The sequence below is a fragment of the Rana temporaria genome, chromosome 1 (genome assembly GCF_905171775.1).
Source record: "Rana temporaria chromosome 1, aRanTem1.1, whole genome shotgun sequence".
Classification (NCBI taxonomy): domain Eukaryota; kingdom Metazoa; phylum Chordata; class Amphibia; order Anura; family Ranidae; genus Rana; species Rana temporaria.
The window spans coordinates 75729980-75749868 of NC_053489.1; the positions used below are offsets into that span (position 1 = coordinate 75729980).

Sequence of the window (19889 nt, forward strand, 5' to 3'; positions counted from 1 at the left end):
CCCTTCAAGGTTTTCTTGGGGAGAACTGCCGCTCAGGTAACAGCCTCCACCAATACTAGCCCCTCCAGACCCTCCGTCAACCCAGCGGATTTGCATGGCTCTACCCCGTCTTATCCCAGGGCATTACCAGCTCCTCCAACCGGATCGCTGACAGAGATACCACTTACACCAGCCAGCCAGAAGGCCAGACTAGAACTCGGCAAAAAGACCAAGACCAAGGGCAGTACCCATCCTCACCAGAAGCACCCTTCCAGATGGCTCAGACTCAACCATGGGCCGGCCCCCAGTATTCTGTCGGGCAGCACAGCGTAGTCCCTGCTGAAACCATCCTTCCAGGTGCAATGACGTCATTGGATTGCATCCACCCTCCCCATGTAGGAGGTGCTTCAGCGCTCCGCTGACAACTGATAAGGACAGATACCACACCCAGACCCAGCCAAAAGGCCGAGAAGCGGCAGGGAAGACAACCACGATCAGCACGGCCTAGAGTGTGCAATAGCCGAGCCTCGCCCAGGGAGAACCACCTTCATGATCATGGTGTCTCCCCTGCCAGGTAAGCATTTAAATTGCATTGTTTATTGTGAAAATGACAGTTGCAGTTTGGGAGTTAACCGCAGGGGGCGCTGTAGGAGTTAGGGTTTACTTAGTGTGTGTTTACTAGTGTAGGGGGGTGTGGCTGTAGGAATGACGTCATCGATCGTGTCTTCCCTATAAAGGGAATGACGCGATCGATGCGCCGACACAGTGAAGCACGGGGAAGCCGTGTTTACACACGGCTCTCCCCGTTCTGCAGCTCCGGGGAGCGATCGCGACGGAGCGGCTATAAACAAATAGCCGCAGCCGTCGTCCCGGATCGCTCCTCGAGCGGACCCGACCTCCGCATGTACGGGGGGGGTCCCGATCGGACCCCCCACCCACGTCTAGCAGAGGACGTACAGGTACGTACATGTGCCTGTCCGTGCCATTCTGCTGACGTATATGTACATGAGGAGGTCGGGAAGTGGTTAAAAGTAATTTGAGATCCACACCAAGCTGTAAAAAACAGCAGGACCCTGGCCATCGAATACGTCCGTGGACGTCACTTCATCTCTTTGCACCAAGAGATGTAGGTCTGCCAGGTGTGACTGTAGATTCTCCTGGAAGAAGACTACCATGCCCTCAACATGGTTGAGATGACCTTGTCAGACTCAAGTCTGGCTACCAATAGCCATATTGACTAAGTTAGTGACTGTACAACAGAAGGAAGTATGGAACCTCGAGACAGAAGGACCTCTCGCCCTGGCGACAGCCAGGGTACTTCCGTTATGAAGCGCCCGAAAACGGCGTACCAAGGACGCCAATGTCAATCTGGAGTGATTAGGAACATCGGGATCCCCTCAGCCTCCACTCTATGGAGCACCTGAGGTAGAAACACAAATGGAGGAACGGTATAAGGCCGCCGATACAGACCCCCACAGGGTCACCAGCGCAACTTACGCGTCAGTACCAGAGCACTAGACCTGGTCACTACTTCGACACCCTTGCGGTGGAGACGAGCGGCCAGGAGATCCACGAGTGGAAAAAAACCCAAGGTGAGCCCGGGCCACGTAACGACACAGATCTTCCTGGGCTTGAACCCAGAGGCAACTGCCTGCAGGACAGGCAGTCTACCGCTGAGCCATAATCTCGCCTGCCCTGTGAGACTCACTTCCTGCAAGGGAGCCGAAACACCCCCGGGCACAGAAAAACAGTCACCCAGGTCCAGCATCAGGTGACTCCAGTAGTCCGCCTGCTGGCATACCCATGGTAGACCGAAGCCACGGCCGTGGCGTTGTTGGCTAGTACCTTGCAACCGCCTCGAACACAAGGAGAATTAACGCCTGATCAACCAAATAGTGGGACAAAGATTGGTAGACAGGGTCCACAGCACCCAGGTGGCCTCCCACCTAGGTACTAACCAGGCCCAACCCTGGGTAGCCACCAAGATCAGAAGAGAGCAGGCACATTCAGGAAGTTGTGGCCGTAGGTCCATGCAAATCCAGCGACTCTGGGCCGACTGGACCCCCCCAGGGGTCCCCACAATCCGTGAGGCCTGCGTCCGTCGTAAACAACGACCACTGGAAGGAAGGAACAACTTCCCGGGCCGAAGATCCGGGGATCTCCGTCCCAACTCAGAAGACTCAGACTAGGTGGCGCACCTGAATCTGGCGATTACAGAGACAAGAAATTTCTTACCACCTGGACAGTATTTCCTGGAAGGCCCAAGTGTGGAACTGGGCATACAGTACCGCCTCGAAGAAGGCTACCCACAGGTCCCGGACCAGCATGCACCCGGAGAGAAGACCGATAGCGTGATGCTAATACCCTCACTGCAGACTGAAGAGTCTGCAATTTCTCCAGGGGAAGAAGGACCTTCACTCCCTTTGAGTCGGACTCAGGACCGGCTCCAAATGTTTAGCACCCACCCAAGACTTCGGGGGGTCTGAATGGCTATAAACAGCTCCATTAGGTCTGAGACAGAAGCTGCCCTCAGAAGAAGGTCGTTCAAGAAGCCCACGAGGCAAAACCTCACTGTCCCAACAAAGTTAGGATAATTGCGAGCTCCTCCTCAGTGCTAACGCCAGATCAAGAGGGAGGGCCACAAGGTAGCAGCCCCATGGTGGGTCTAATGGATTCGATCCTATGACCTTGTGCACCGAAGTGCAGGTGGCTTACCACTGCACCATGCAGGACTGTCCCCCATCACGGAGCACAGAAAATTCTGTGACATATGCAAAACGGGACATGCATGTCTGCGTCCCTGCGGGACTTACAAGTCCCACGCTGTTCTCAGGCAGACCGACAAGCCGGGCGAGGAATAAACGAGAAAAGAACTCTGTTCTATGGATAGGCGTAAACCCCATCTAGGACTCTGAAGAGCCCACCTCGCAGACCCATCAGTCAGAGAGCAGGGAGATTCACTGAATTGTGAACCTGTAAGCCGCCCCCCCCCCCCCACCTAGAGCAGGGAGGGAAGACGACTGCATAGGGCGTTTACGCACCCAGGGACAATTTTGTCCCCCAGCTGAGCCCTTGTCGGCCCCCGTAATAATACATACACAAAGTTTGTATGTATAATATGGAAGTGTATGCACACATGTCTTTGGAGGGTGGGAGGAAACCGGAGTACCCGGAGGAAACCCACGCAGACACAGTAAGCTCCAGCTAGATTGGTGTCAGTGTCCGGAAGTCGGACCAATGACTGTTGCTGACAAGTAATGGAATTAACCGCTACACCACCGCGTACCATCTCTGAAACAGAAGCCCTGGATAACAAGGGCGCAGCATTCAAAGAAGCATCACAGACCTATATGAGGCCCTGGACCAACAGGTCCGCTAGCCTAATATTTTTGGTACAGATACGGTGCTCCTCCACTGTCTGGTGCAAAATGCTCACTCAGAAATTGACTGAGACTCCAGAGTAGTAGCCACAATAGGCCGCAAGACGGACCCCAGCATGGTAAACATGACAAGGGCCAGTACCTCGGATCTTCTAACAGCCAGATCCATACAAGCGGGGACTCCCGTAATAGGGAGAGTGGTCAGCTATACATGACACCCGGAGGATCCCCTGAAAGGGCTCTCCTCAAAAGGGCACTGAACCACCAGGCGGTGAGGGACTACCTCAGCGGCTTTTCTCATTCCGCATCTTAGAAATTATCAAAGAAGGGCAAGAAGTAGAGAACCTACACAGAGCGGTCTGATTTGTGAGATCCAAAAAAAAAGACCGAGCCCTCGGCGGAAACACAGCTGCACTATACAGCTTAAGAGAGTCCCTTACAGCAGTGAGAAATCAATCATATAATGTACCTAAAGTTTCAGTTTTGTTTTTGCATGTTTCCTGCTTCTCTGCTGCACAGAGCCAATACAGGGCAGTGAGTGTTTGGAAAACAAAACGGATTGGTGTTGAGGGGTTTTAGACACACAGTAATCACACCTCCTTGATTAGTGACCACAGAGAGAACGCTCCCATGACCTTTTTCATCAGGAAACAGACAACCAAGAAGTGTTCAGAACAGAGAAGGATTAGAGCAAAAACTAACAATGAGGACATGGAACCAGGACTGCAGTAAGGTAAAGGAAGCTATTTAGCTAAAAAAAAAAAAAAAAAAAAATAATAATTCCTTTAGTGACCCTTTAACCACTTGCCGACCGCCGCATGTATATGTACGTCCACAGAATGGCACGTACAGGCAAATGGGCGTACATGTACGTCTATGCCTTTCCCGCGGGTCCAATCGGGACCCCCCCCCGCTACATGCGGTGGTCGGATTCCCGCGGGGAGCGATCCGGGACGACGGCGCGGCTATTCGTTTATAGCCGCTCCATCGCGATCGCTCCCCGGAGCTGAAGAACGGGGAGAGCCGTATGTAAACACGGCTTCCCCGTGCTTCACTGTGTTGCGGCTGCATCGATCAAGTGATCCCTTTTATAGGGAGACTCGATCGATGACGTCAGTCCTACAGCCACACCCCCTACAGTTGTAAACACACACTAGGTGAACCCTAACTCCTACAGCGCCCCCTGTGGTTAACTCCCAAACTGCAACTGTCATTTTCACAATAAACAATGCAATTTAAATCCAGGGGTATCTGAAGATCACTGTGTGTGAGGGACACATTGATTTAAGATACCACGGTCACTGCACCAGATACACGCTTTTTTTAGCACCTGCCTCCTGGGCCGGGCCTTTTGGCTAGGACCGGAGGAATTTTTAATTCCTGGCCTCTTCACTATCCCTTTCCCCTACTTTATTTAATTTAAGCCTATGTTTGTCACATTTTTGTCTTTTTTTTGTTGTGCACGTTTTGTTTCACTGTGTGATTAGTAGGGTGCGGGTCCTCGAGCCAGCCCTGAACGTCTTGGGAGTGGGTGGACATGGCCTGCTGGCTTAGTTCGCCTGCTCTCATGGGGTCTCCCTTCGGGGGAGCCCCACCTAGTACTGGGAGGGTTCTGTTTCGGCAGTCCCTCCAAGGAAGTTGGGTCCGTGTTGGCTTCGGTTGCTCGGACCACAGTACCTCAGTCCCCGTCTGGAGCCTAACGCCCCGGGGGATCAGGGTTTGGGTCCCTCTTCACAGGAGGACCACTTGACGTTGCACCCGTCTGCACGTTTTTGTGAACACTCTTTATGTGTGTGCACATTTTTTCTGCACCGGGTGGAGTTTTTGGGTGTGTTCACACACCATAGGCTTTTCAAAAAAAAATAAAAAAAAAAAATTTGCTGTGAAAATGACAATGGTCCCAAAAATGTGTCAAAATTGTCCGAAGTGTCCGCCATAATGCCGCAGTCACGAAAAAAAATCGATGATCGCCGCCATTAGTAGTAAAAAATAAATAAATAATAAAACTATCCCCTATTTTGTAAACGCTATAAATTTTGCGCAAAGCAATCGATAAACGCTTATTGCGATTTTTTTTACCAAAAATAGGTAGAAGAATACGTATCGGCCTAAACTGAGGAAAAAAATGTTTTAGATATATTTTTGGGGGATTACAGCAAAAAGTAAAAAATATTGAATTTTTCTCAAAATTGTCGCTCTATTTTTGTTTATATCGCAAAAAATAAAAACCGCAGAGGTGATCAAATACCACCAAAAGAAATCTCTATTTGTGGGGAAAAAACGACGTCAATTTTGTTTGGGTGCCACGTCGCACGACCGCGCAATTGTCTGTTAAAGCGACACAGTGCCGAATTGTAAAAACGCCTTTGGGCATTTAGCAGCATATTGGTCCGGGGCTTAAGTGGTTAAGGTTGCTGAGTGCAAATGAAGGATTGCAGACCTGCACTTCTGTATATTTTAAGGGGGTGAATGGGTCTCAGCTGTTGGTATTTAAAGTAGTAAATGACATCTGCTTTCTAATCCCGAACACTCCTCCGCACATAATAACTATCCCAACATGATGGAGGAACTTCAGTAGCCCCAGCCCCAGTGTCTGCAGATAATCATATATTTACCAATGCAATAGACATGTCACGTCTGAGCACACTCGTTTCCAATAATTATCATACAGAATTTATATAGCACCAACAGTTGGCACTTTACAACATTAGGGCAGACAGTACAGTTGCAATAGAATTCAATACAGTAGGAATTAGAGGGCCCTGCTCTTTAGAACTTACAATCTAAGAATAATGAATATATAGGAATACTGCACCATTGTATACTGTAGAATTAGAATGATTTAAAGTGCCCCTGTATTGTGCAATTCAATGTTACTGTTCGTGAAAAAAATATATATATACACGTTTCAGAAACTTTTCAAACAAATATGGAATAGCGAGCAGTGATATTTTAGGTCACATAGCTGACTTTATAACCAGTAATTACATACGACAGTCCATCTCCAAGTAATGTCTCAAACATGCGTTGTATGCTGGGTTGCACTAGCCACTGGCCATATATACTTTGAGTACTCTGATCAAACCTCCATAGATCCAAGCTGCAAATTTCTCAGACAAACTTTCAATACCAAATAGATCTCTAGTATCTACCACCAACAGTGTGTGTACATAGGTGAGATCTCACATGGAGGCCCAGACCAAGGGAGATTTACAGTTATTTTGTGTTTCTTCCATTTGGGAACAATCACACCAACTGTGATCATCCTCTCACCAATCTGCTTGGTAATGGTCTTGTAGCCCATTCCATCCTTGAGTAGGTCTACAATCTTGTCCCTGACATCCTTGGACAGCTCTTTGGTCTTGGCCATGGTGGAGAGATTGGAATCTGATTAGGGGTGCAACGGATCAAAAAACTCACGGTTCGGATCAGGAGTCACGGATCGGATCATTTTTCGGATCGGCAAAAAAAAAAAATCTTCCCCACTGTAATATCCACATCTCCTCCCCCCCACCAACTATCGTACCCCCTCGGTGCAGATACCCCCCCCCCTCCTCTTAGTACAGACACCCCCCCCTCCTCTTAGTACAGACACCCCCCCTCCTCTTAGTACAGACACCCCCCCTCCTCAGGACAGTGACCCCCCCCTTCTCAGGACAGTGACCCCCCCCTTCTCAGGACAGTGACCCCCCCCCCTTCTCAGGACAGTGACCCCCCCCTTCTCAGGACAGTGACCCCCCCCTTAGCTAGTACCGACAGACGAGCGGCGTGTCCCACGAGTGCGGGGTCCTCCTCTGTGGGTGTAAACAGAGGAGGGCCGCCGCCGGGTGTACCAAGATGGCCGCGGCTCCGGAGGTAGGCAGAAGCCGCGGCCATAGCATTAGGAAAGGCTGCGGCTTTGGCCTAGCTCCGGAGCCGCCGCCGTAACATTAGGAAAGGCCGCAGCTTCGGCCTAGCTCCGGAGCCGTGGCAATCCGCGGATCACAGTGTGTTCTGATCCGAAGGGGGTGACCCGTTCGGATCACGGATCAACTGTGATGCGTTGCACCCCTAAATCTGATTGATTTCTTCTGTGGACTGGTGTCTTTTATAGGAGGTAACAAGCTGCGATTAGGAGCACTCTGCTTAAAGCGGAGGTTCACACAAAATGTGAACCTCCGCTTTTCAGATCCCTCCCCGCCTCTGGTGTCACATTTGGCACCTTTCGGGGGGAGGGGGGGTGCAGATACCTGTCTGAGACAGGCATTTGCACAGCTTCCGGGTTCTGACTCCAGCGGGAGTCCAGCCTTGTCACGTCAAACCCCCCCCCCCCCCCCGTGTCTTGACCCGTGATGGCGCTTCACGATCCTTGCGCATGCGCAGTAGGGAATCGCACAGTGAAGCCGCAAGGCTTCACTTCCCGATTCCCTCACCGAGGATGGCGGCGGAAGCAGCCGAGGACCGAGCGATTGCTCAGCCTCCTCTGCTGACATCGCGGGCGCGCTGGACAGGTAAGTTTCCATTTTTTAAAAGCCAGAAGCTGCAGTATTTGTAGCTGCTGGCTTTTTTTTTTTTTAAACGGGTGGACCTCTGCTTTAGGCTGGGTTCACACTATACTACACGACAGTAGTACGACTTTTATCCTACTTTGCTCTGCGACATCGGTCCTACATCCATCCGACTTGAATGAACAGGATACTACTTTGATCTGACTTTGTGATAGTCTGACTTGTTCTTTGACCAATCAAAACAATCCCAGTGTGAGATAAATTCCTTTTACTGCTGCTGTGATCAAGATGTCGGATGTCAAAAGTCAGATAGTAAGAACAAGGATCCTACTTTCATCTGACGTCAATGATATTCAATGGGCTGAAGTAGGATCAAAGTCGGACCAAAGTAGTACAGGGAGCATTTTCAAAGTCGGACCGACTTGTGTCGGACCAGTTAAGACGGCTCTGATAGAAAAGCATTGATTTTCACATGTCATGCGACATGAGCTCCCAATGTCGGAGTGTTTGTTGGACCACTGTGAACCCGGCCGAAGGCCGGGTTCACAGTGACATAAGTTGGTCCGACTTCGAAAATGCTCCCTGTACTACTTTGGTCCTACTTCAGCCCATTGAATATCATTGAAGTCGGACCAAAGTAGGAGCCTTGTCCTTATAATCCGACTATTGACATCCGACATGCGATTACAGCAGCAGTAAAGGGAATTGATCTCATTCTGGGATTGTTTTGATTGGTCAAAGAACAAGTCAGACTACCACAAAGTCGGATCAAAGTAGTATCCTGTTCATGAAAGTCAGATGGATGTAGGACCGATGTCGCAGAGCAAAGTAGGATGAAATTCGTATTGCTGTCGTATAGTGTGAACCCAGCCTTAAAGGGTCACTAAAAGAAAAACATTTTTTTGCTGAAATTACTGTTTACAGGGTATAGAGACATAAAAGTTAACGGATTCCTTTTAAAAATGATTAAAAATCAATCAGATAATGTGCCTCTAGTTTCACTTTCGTTTTTAAACTGGTTTTAGGTTTCTGTGAAGTAGAGAGAGACACAGAACAAAAACAAACAAATCCAGGGCAGTGTTTTGTTTTTAAAATGAATCTGATTGGTTCTGAGGAGTTTTAGACACACAGCTTGGACCACAGTGAAAAGCTGCCATGAGATTTTTCATAAGGAGCCAGACAAGCAGGAAGTGTGGAGATCAGAGCAGAATTACAGCTACTTCAAAGCAAAAACGAACAAAGAGGACATGAAACCAGTACTGCAGTAAGGTAAAGGAAGCTATTTAGCTAAAAAAATATTTTCCTTTAGTGATCCTTTAAGAGAGTGCTCCTAATCTGAGCTTGTTACCTGTATTGAAGACACCTGGGAACTAGGAATCTTGCTGATTGATAAGGGATCAAATACCTATTTCACTCCTTTATAACTTTTGTTTTAAAATGTGTTTTTTGGATTTTTTTGTTGCTATGCCGTATCTCACAGTTAAAATAAACCCATCATTAAAATGATAGACTGAGCTGATCTCTTTGTCAGGGCGAATGTACAAAATCATCTTCCAGCTTAAGAGAGTCCCTCACAGCAACAATAAGAGCACTCACAAGTGCCCTGTCTTGCACTGACCCGGACGAGGGGTCCTCCCCCCAGGGAGGTCCTGGTCCGCATCCTCTGACATACCAGAACGGGGGTCCTGAGCCGCAGCCAGGCCCGAAGCTGAGCATTCCCCAGAAGATGGCGGGGGGTGATTTTTACCTCCCTTAAGCCCGCACGCCGCTTCTTTCCTGGCAACAAATGATTCCAGGACTGCTGACAGCATATCCATGGGAACAGCAGTTGCAGGGGCACCGTTTGCTGAAGAAAGGCCAGATACTGACTCCATTATCACCCACTGTCAGCCCTCAGGGACAAAGTGAAAAACACTTAAGAAGTCCACCCTCCTTGCTGCACCGACCGGGGGGGGGGGGTTACTCAGGGGACTCACCACCCAGAGGGAGACCGATCAGCATTGCTGCCCTCCTTCCTTGTATACACAGCGTGTGTGTGAGAAAAACTCTGTGAGGAAAAAGACTGAGGAGAATGAGCTGTGCGCCGTTCAGAAAGCTAGAGGCCAAAACACACTCCAAAATGGCCAACAGATGCCTCAGATAAAAGGGTGCGGACCACAAGAAAATGGTTGCCCGCAATGCCGACCTGCGTCACAGCGCGGCCACGGCAAAATTGTATTTTTAATTGAGACAGGCAGGCACACAAAAAATGGTGTTGGCGTGGTAAAAATGGCGCCTGACCCCCGCGATGTGGACGAGAAGGCCATGCAGGGACTTTCCTAGGAGACAGACCCCCCTCACAAAAATCAGACCCCGGCGCTCCACAGTCCCCCCACAGGGACCCGGAGCCCCCCCACAGGTACACCCCGGTCGCAGCGGGCCCAGGAGGGGAAAGGGAGGACAGGAGAACATAAAAAGTAAATATATTGCGCTAATCCTAAAAAAGTGGGCAGCCAACACAACAAAAGGATATATTGTAATTAAATAAGTGGATAAAGTGCAGCGCCAGTACAGAACCCGCCCCAAAGGTGAGTGCAAAATGCTGTGTCAAAAAAAAAGGGGGAATGACACCCTTAAAATTGCTATATCACAATACCTATGACACACACTGTGAAATGATAGGGAGAGTGTCCAAAACAAGGACTCCCCTCTAAATAAAGTAAACTGTAACTGAGTGTTCATATACAATAAAGTAATAAGTAGTCCTGTGAAGTTCAAGGGTTAACCCAAGACGATCAGTCCACTTCAAACTACTAATAAGTGTCCATACACTGTAAAAAGTGATAGTAAAACATTCCTCATGAGGTCAGCATGGAAGGTTCCCCTCAAAGATGCGATCCCAGGAACTCAGAAAAGATTAAATACCCTTACCGGATTGCGTGGACCCACGATCACACCCTACGGCGGTGGGTCACCAATGCGTATTGGGCCGATTGCCCTATCTGGTCACTGTCACAGTCCAATTTACTGCTTGCGTTAGACGTGGTTCACCTCAAACTGCGTCTGGATAGGACTGCGGCCAGATACAAAACTCTGACTCTGAAAATTCCGATGAATGTATTCAGCTATGCTTAAAGCAAATAAGCTCCAAACGGGGAAAAAGAAGAAAAAAAAACTCCTCATAGTGTAAAAATGCTTAAAATGTTATGATAACATTTCAAAAAATGAACACTGAAATCCAAAAACTACCACATTCAAATCCACATCAACCAAAAAAATCCTAAGGATAAAAGTGGAAAATTGTCATACAAAATGCGCAATAAGGAGATGGATAGGACCAGTGAACCCGACTGGTTTCATCTGCAAAAACTTCAACAGGGACAGGACAGGAGAACCGCTTAATCCCGGGAATGCCCAGCTGTTCCATCCTGTCGAGGCAGGAGGAACCGTACTTACCTGTCCTTGCAAGGACTTGCTGGCGCGTCCCTGACAGACCCACAACCGATGGTACGGAGTAGCTGTCGGCCCAGTCCACTGTGAGTGAGTGGACAGGGGGCATAAGCCCACCGGCCACCCCTGGAGCCATGGGGTATGTCGTGGCTGACCCAACGCATAGCTAAGGACTGCTCACGCTCAATGGCCGGACTGGGAGACTACAAGGATCTATAATATCCAGCCTGTCATCCAGCCAGCAGTTGATAGAAGAATCACAAAAATAAAAGAAAGAAGAATTAGGACTCTGGGCCCAAAGGGAGTCACATCCTTCTCTGCTAGGCAGAAAAAAACTGAGGCTGCATGCTGCAGGGTGAGGGGTTATGACCGGAGGGACCAGCCCCTGGGCGGGGCTGTTCAACTCTCTTAAAGTTACATGTTTTTAGATAACCAACATGTTCTGCCTAGTCCTCTCCTATGAACAGGAACATAACCCAAATGTCAAGATTTAAAGGAGCCGTGTCCATCCATGGACGAAAAGAGAAAATATATTTTTACACCCCCCCCCCCCCCATCAGTTATTGCCGTCACAAGGAATTTAAACATCCCTTGCGACAGTATTAGGCAGTGACAGGTACTCTTTATGGAGGGATTGGGGTGCACTTGAAAGTATTCAAAACGTCAAAATCAAGAGTTTTTGAATACTTTATATTTTTTTTTTAAAACTGCCGCCTTTAAGATAGCAGTAATCCGGAAGTGATCTCGAGACCCGAACGAAGCATCGGCTGAGAGGGGGGGGGGGGGGGGGGGTTTGGGAAACATGGAGGTATGCAGGCATCACCCCGGTAAAACCCCTTGAAGCAATATCGGGTACATTTGTGCCCGATACTTAAAAAAAAAAAAAAAAAGTGACTATCGGCCGTCGATAAATCAGTTGATCCCTACAATCTACAGTGAATTACTTTTTAGGGTGTTTAACAAACAGCTGTGGCCTCTTTTAACTTTAAAGGCCCCCGCCACAGTGTTGCCCCATTAACTTGGCGATGTCAATTTTTTGCTGCAAGGTGAAGCAAAGCATTGCAACAAGTATAAAACCCTGTCAGTCTGACTTTTCAGCTTAAAAGTGGTTGTAAACCTCAGACATGAAATATAAACAAAGCATATCAAAGTACATAAGGCCTCATATACACTGCTGCTGGTAAACGGGCGTTTAAGAGCAGCTAGGCATTTTTTTCAACTGTTCCTGAACTCTTCTCTATGTTATCTTATCAGTACATGTACACAGGATCATTTATAATTGTTTCTAGGCAGTTGAGTTTAGAGGCTTTTTCTGGAACCCTAAAAAAATGCATTCAGAAACTGTGTTTAGAGGCATTTCAAGCGCCAAACGCGGTAACTCGCGTTTAGTTTTCAGACATTTTTTTTAAAATGCTCCTAGACGCAAACGTGGCATGTAAACGCGGCTTAGACACTGTTTTCTAGCTGTCAAGTCAATTCATTCAGGAGAGGTTGAACAACATCCCGTGTACATGAAGCTTAAGAGTGTGTACTGGTCTCAATTTAAAGCATTAGCTGTAATTTCTGTCTGCTGCTTTGTTTCTCTGCTATCAGCATGAATCCCCTCTGACAAGTTTTCCTGACACCAACAGAAAAATGATGACAGGGGATGGAGCACTGGCAGCCTCATGCCACGTACACACAACCATTTTTCATGACGTGAAAAATTACATTTTTTTTAAATGTCATTAAAACAATTGTGTGTGGGCTCCAGAGCATTTTTCATGACGTGAAAAACAGCCATTAAAAATTTAGAACATGCTCTATTTTTTCACGTTGTCGTTTTTCACGTTGTGAAAAACGGTCGTGTGTAGGCTTGAACGGCGTGAAAAAACACGCATGCTCAGAAGCAAGTTATGAGACGGAAGCGCTCGTTCTGGTAAAACTAGAGAGATAGCACATTCGTCACGCTGTAACAGACTGAAAAGCACGAAGACTGAAAAGAGCGAATCGTCTCTCACCAAACTTTTACTAACACGAAATCAGCAAAAGCAGCCCCAAGGGTGGCGCCATCCGAATGGTACTTCCCCTTTATAGTGCCGTCGTACGTGTTGTACGTCACCGCGCTTTGCTCAAGCATTCTTTTTTTCACAAACGTGTGTAGGCAAGGCAGGCTTGACAAGAATCAGGTCGAAAAAAACGTTGTTTTCTCTAGACCATTAAAAATGCTGCGTGAGGGTGGGTGTGTCCCTTCCCTCCAATCAGCTCTCAGAGCTCTCCTTATCCGCAGAGTAAAACTTCAGCTCTCCACCCCCTTCTTTTCTGAAGTCTCACATAAGCTTTATAATTTAGCAGAGTGTAGGAAAGAGAATACTGTAGATAAACAGGTACAACTTATATAGAAGGATTTGTTTCATATCTGTGTATCACCTGAGGCCAGTCACTTAACTGGGTATATTTACAACCACTTTAGGGGGTTGGGGGCAATAAAAATGTAACTCTACCACGTGTTTTCACTGCCCCCATCCAGTTGTAAAATGCACCTTACTTCCCGGAATCCTGTGACATGTATTTACTATGCCATGCGAGTAGGCACCACTGTGTCAAACATTTCACAGAGCCTGCCTTCTGAACTACAGAGGTGCCGAGAGGAGGAATTTCAAGGGGGCAGCACAGGAATCGCTGCTTGCAGGCAGCAAGGTACCATAGGATGTTTAGTACTTGTAAACTGAACATAAACAGCACAGAAGAAGCTGCAAAACATGCAAGAAATCCAGGAAGTTGTGGAAAGAGATAGCCAGCAGACAGGCAGCACATGAAGGATAAGTAAGCTTATATTGAATGCTGATGTTTTAAAGTTAAAGCACCGTTCCAATGACATGTTAATTTTTTTTTTTTTAAACATTTGATAAGTTCAAAACATTAAAGGGTCACTAAAGGAATTTTTTTTTTTAGCTAAATAGCTTCCTTTACCTTGCTGCAGTCCTGGTTTCATGTCCTCATTGTTCGTTTTTGCTTTCATGTTGCTGTAAATCCTCTCTGTTTTGGACACTTCCTGGTTGCCTGTTTCCTGATAACCACAGTGCTGGGAGATTTCTCACGGTGGTCACTAATGTGATTATTGTGTGTAAAACGAAACTGGATTGGTGCTGAGGAGTTTTAGACAAAGTATCACTGATCTCTATTGGCTGACTGCCCTCTAGTGGCTCTCTGTACATCAGAGAACCAGCAAACAACAGCAAAAACGAAACTACACTGCAGGCACATTATATGATTGTTTTTTTATCAATTTTTAATCATTTTTAAAAGGAATCAGTTAACTATTATGTCTCTATGCCCTGTAAACAGTCATTTCAGCAAAAAAATTTTTTTCCTTTAGTGACCCTTTAACATATAACACTCACGTCTTTTTAAAATAAACCGATGTCCGGTTTAATATATATAAAAAAAAAAATATTACTTATATCATTGCTTCCTTGCCATTCCCATATTGCTTGTGGACATGTGAAGCCCACAAGCATAATGTTCTGGGATATGGTGCAGCTGAGTGACCAGCATGCATCGCCCATTCTCGCGCATGCGCAGTATGACCGTATCGATTCGTTGTAAACTTCTCCAGTTGCCATCACAACGGGCGTCGGAAGTGCCCGCCCTGTTATAGCAACAAAGCCCTCGGCGCTGCCCACTGACTCCTGGGAAATGATGACACGCAAATGATGCCAGGGAGAGGAAGAGGCAGATTACAAGGCACCCCTTAGCAACAGTCAGGAAAAAGTAAAAAAAAAAAAAGAATGTTTCCCAATGTTTTTGCATATGTTTATTGCTGATGAATACTGCAAAGTCAATTTTACGGCTGCTTGGTAGAATTAAAGGCTGGGAGTTTTTTTTTTTTTTTTGAAAAGCCTATGGCGTGTGAACACACCCAAAAAACTCCACCCGGTGCAGAAAAAATGTGCACACACATAAAGAGTGTTCACAAAAACGTGCAGACGGGTGCAACGTCAAGTGGTCCTCCTGTGAAGAGGGACCCAAACCCTGATCCCCTGGGGCGTTAGGCTCCAGACGGGGACTGAGGTACTGTGGTCCGAGCACCCGAAGCCGACACGGACCCAACTTCCTCGGAGGGACTGCCGAAACAGAACCCTCCCAGTACTAGGTGGGGCTCCCCCGAAGGGAGACCCCATGAGAGCAGGCAAACTAAGCCAGAAGGCCATGTCCACCCACTCCCAAGACGTTCAGGGCTGGCCCGAGGACCCGCACCCTACTAATCACACAGTGACAAAACGTGCACAACAAAAAAAGATAAAAAAGTGACAAACACAGGCTTAAATAAAATAAAGTGGGGGAAGGGATAGTGGAGAGGAGAGTGAAAGAAGTGGCCATTGTGGTGAAACAATGACCAGGCCCTCCGGCCAGGAATAAAAAATTCCTCCGGTCCTAGCCAAAAGGCCCGGCCCAGGAGGCAGGTGCTAAAAAAAGCGTGTATCTGGTGCAGTGACCGTGGTATCTTAAATCAATGTGTCCCTCACACACAGTGATCTTCAGATACCCCTGGACTGCCACTCCAGGGGCACATGCACCATAGGCTTTTCGTTCCGGACACGGGACAGAAACGGCCTTACTCAAAATATGGGACGATGCCCTCGAGGCCGCAGACGAAGGAGAATCTTGTCTCCTGGTTCTGCTGGACCTAAGCGCAGCCTTTGACACGGTAGACCACAAACTGTTACTGATGCGACTAGCCAAGGTAGCAGAAGTCGCAGAAGGTGATTTACCATGGTTTTCTTCCTTTCTTGAAAACCGATCACAAACAGTTAAAGCGGTTGTAAACCTTAATTTTTCACTTTTACCTACAGGTAAGCCTATAACAAGGCTTACCTGTAGGTAAAAAGAATATCTCCTAAACCTGTACGGTTTAGGAGATATTCCCCTCGCAATGCGGGCGGCGCATGCGCAGGAGGGATCCACGGCGGAAGATCCGGCAGCCGCCGGACCTTGCCGATTTTAAATCTCCCGCGCGCACGCGCGGGAGTGACGTCATCGCCGCTCCAGCCAATCACAGCGCTGGAGCGGCGCCGCTCCAGCCAATCACAGCGCTGGAGCGGCGATACCCGGAAGACACGCCGGAGCAAGATGACATCTCGCTCGGCGTGAACCAGGTAAGTGTTGTTCACCTCGTTTTGAGGTAAGTATTTCATAATCAGCTATTATGCGGCGCATACTAGCTGATTATGCATTTTGCCTTGCAGGTAAAAAAAAAAAAAAAATTGTATATGCGGTTTACAACCGCTTTAAATTGGGTTGTTTCACGTCGGAAAAGCGCACAGTGTCATGTGGAGTCCCCCAAGGATCCCCCCTGTCACCGGTGCTTTTCAACATCTATCTTCGCCCTCTCTTTGATATTATCAGTAGCCAAGAACTACTCTATCACTCTTATGCAGACGATACGCAACTGTATTTTCGCATCTGCAACAAAAAGGATCATCATCTCAGTTTAGAGAAATGTCTCTCTTTGATAGAAAACTGGATGACTAAGAGTTATCTTAAACTCAACAGTTCAAAAACAGAACTCCTTATGTTTCACGCCAGCCGAAAGAGTCAACTGGCAACAACCTGGACACCCCCGCCCATTCTGGGCCAAATCATCACCCCTAGCTCCAAAGTCAAAAGTCTCGGGGTCATCTTCGACACCTTCATGACAATGGACGCACAAATAGGGTCAGTAGTCAGCGGAGCGCACCATCTGTTGCGCCTACTACGCAGACTTATTCCATTTATCCCCAAAGAAGACGTAGCAGTCGTGGTGGGAACAATCGTGAATTCCAGACTGGACTATGCTAACGCCCTGTACCTCGGACTCCCAAAGTACCAAATCTCCCGTCTGCAAGTCGTTCAGAATACGGCCGCCATACTGGTGACTGGGGAAAAAAAATGGGAATCAATCTCACCTTCGTTGAGAACCCTTCACTGGCTGCCAGTAAAAGACAGAATTGCATTTAAAGCACTCTGCCTGACACATAAGTGCATCCATGGGAAGGCTCCGCAATATCTTTGCGACAAGATAGAACCTCACAATTCGAATCGCGTTCTGCGATCCACCGACCAAAATCTGGTCAGGGTACCAAAAACCAAATACAAGTCCAAAGGAGAAAGAAGGTTTGCTTTTCAGGGTCCTAGACTATGGAACGCTTTACCAACCAGCATTCGGTTGGAGGAAAACCACCTGACTTTCAGAAGACAATTCAAAACTCTGCTCTTTTGATGTCATGAGACACGAACAACTAGCGCCCAGAAGCGATTCAGTTCGCATGCGCCGCGCTTTATAAGTTTTTCATTCATTCATTCATCCGACCCCCCGACCGGCCAGTGCAGCCTTCCACCCCTGCCAGCCAACCCGGCGGATTTGCATGGTTCTACCCCGTCATATCCCAGGGCATTACCAGCTCCTCCTACCGGATTGCTGACAGAGATAGCACTTACACCAGCCAGCCAGAAGGCCAGACTAGAACTCGGCAAAAAGACCAAGACCAAAGCGCAGTACCCATCCTCACCAGGAGCAAGGCTGGGAGTTTACTGAGGAAATGACCGGACTGGTGGTGATGTGGATGACTGCATGGGTGGTGATAGAGAAGCCGAGAACTCCCCTGTCATTGCTGCAGCAACTTGGGGTGGAAATAACAGGCAACACTGAGAACAGAGAGGGGACAGGCAATACTGCTTAGTCATGGATAAGTTCTTCCCTTTAGCCCTGCAGGAAGCCGACAGCAACAGAGCTCTGTATTCTTCAGCAAGGCAGAGCAGCAGCCAAGAAGCCAGAGTTTTAAAAGAAAATTATGGGGTTTGGTGTTTTTACAGATTCATGCTTACCTAGATGGATGCTGCATCAGCTCCAACACTGAGAACTGAGCGATCAAACACTGCAGATCTCGGTTCTCACAGCTCCCCAAACAGAGAGCTGGTGACTGTCAGTCGCCACTGTCTGCTCTGCTCCCTCCTTGCTCACTGGAGCGCTGGGCTGTGCAGGGGGAGGGAGCAGCCAGCTCAGGCTTTCAGAAGCTTGTTGAGAGACTGAGCCTGGTGCCAATCCAGTCATGTGGGCAGATCCTGACTCCAGTGTCGCGATCTTGCCTGAGCCTGGACCGGCTCTGTGCTGTCAGCAGACAGCGGACTGCGTCACAGGAATGCAAAACTAACTGTATAAAAAAGGGGGTTAATACTGCGCTAATGAAAACTTTGAAACAATACTGATGAAAAACTAAGCTGCAACACAATATACATGTGAAACCATGCAAGAAAATGTGTAAAGAAAAAATAGTAGCGCTATAAGCTAACAATAAATGAATATACAAATACCTAAGGCAAATATCGCATTAACTAGTGACAATATATCCAGCCAGAACTTGACATACACTGACTGAACTTACTTGTACACACCAAAGTGTATAGCTAGGTGTATTAAAACCTAGGCTGATAAAAATAAGGTCTAGGTAATCACCGGCAGAATTTTTTTTATATCTGGATCATATCGGACCGGAAAAAAAGCCGATCACCGGCTCTTGTCTAAGTGGAAGAGGCACATTAGCCTTATTAGTGCCCACCAATACCGCCTGCCAGTGCCCACCAGTAAAATAACGTGCCATCAGTGCCCATCACTGCCACCTATCAATGCCTACTAGTGGTGCCAGTCAGTGCCACCTATCAGTCTCACCTACCAGTGCTAATCAGTGCCCATCATTGCCACCCATCAGTGCCACCTGTGTCACCTCAGTGCCCACCAATGCCGCCTCAGTGCCCATCAGTGCAGCCCATCGTGACCATCAGTGCAGCCTCATCAGCGTATATCAATGAAGGAGAAAAATTAACCGTTTGCAAAATTTTATAGCAAAATATAAAACAGTTTTGATTTTTTTTTTTTATTCTGTCTTTTTAATTTTTTTTTAACAAAAAATAAAAACCGCAGAGGTGATCAAATACCACCAAAAGAAAGCTCTATTTGTGGGTACAGTGTTGGATGACCGCGAAATTCAAAGAGCGAGAGTGCTGAAAGCTGAAAATTGGTCTGGGCAGGAGGTTAAGTGCCCAGTAAGCAAGTAGTTAAGATGACTTCTATCCAACTTCTATCCAACTACCCAGGCATTCCATGAAGTTGCTTCGAAGTTTTATACCCTGTAGCTCCTGAAGTGTAGGTTTGTTTTATTTTTACAGTACACTTTATACTTTATTTTGTATTACTATAATCATTTTTAAAGGAAAAAAAATGGAATGAATGACCTGAGTTTCCATTATTTCTACTGAGGAAATTCACTTTGATATACAAATGCTTTGGATTACAAGCACGTTTCCAGAACAAATTATGCTCGCAATCCAAGGTTTTACTGTATAGTATACTGCTTAGTATATTGGGGGAAGTTAAGCCTATTACATGCAATTAGAAAATCGGAGGAACAATTGATTTTTTTTTTTGGCATACTAATCCCATTATATGGTATGAAAATACTCATATAACTGAATACAACTTCAGTCTATGGGTTGATTTACTAAAACTGGAGAGTGAAATCTGGTGCAGCTCTGCAGAGAAAACAATCAAAAAAAAAAAAATAGAAAACAATCAGCTTCCAGTTTTTTTTTTTTTTTT

At 47.3% G+C, this 19889-nt stretch overlaps 1 protein-coding gene and 1 non-coding gene across 2 annotated transcripts in view; both read right to left on the bottom strand.

Moving 5' to 3' along the window:
• The window catches only part of LOC120928253 (chondroitin sulfate proteoglycan 4-like), a 99199-nt gene that overhangs the window by 77243 nt on the left and 2067 nt on the right, over positions 1-19889 (bottom strand). The window lies entirely within an intron of this gene.
• LOC120925711 lies at positions 403-561 on the bottom strand. The gene has a single exon (XR_005746915.1). It is a non-coding gene; the product is annotated as a U1 spliceosomal RNA (small nuclear RNA).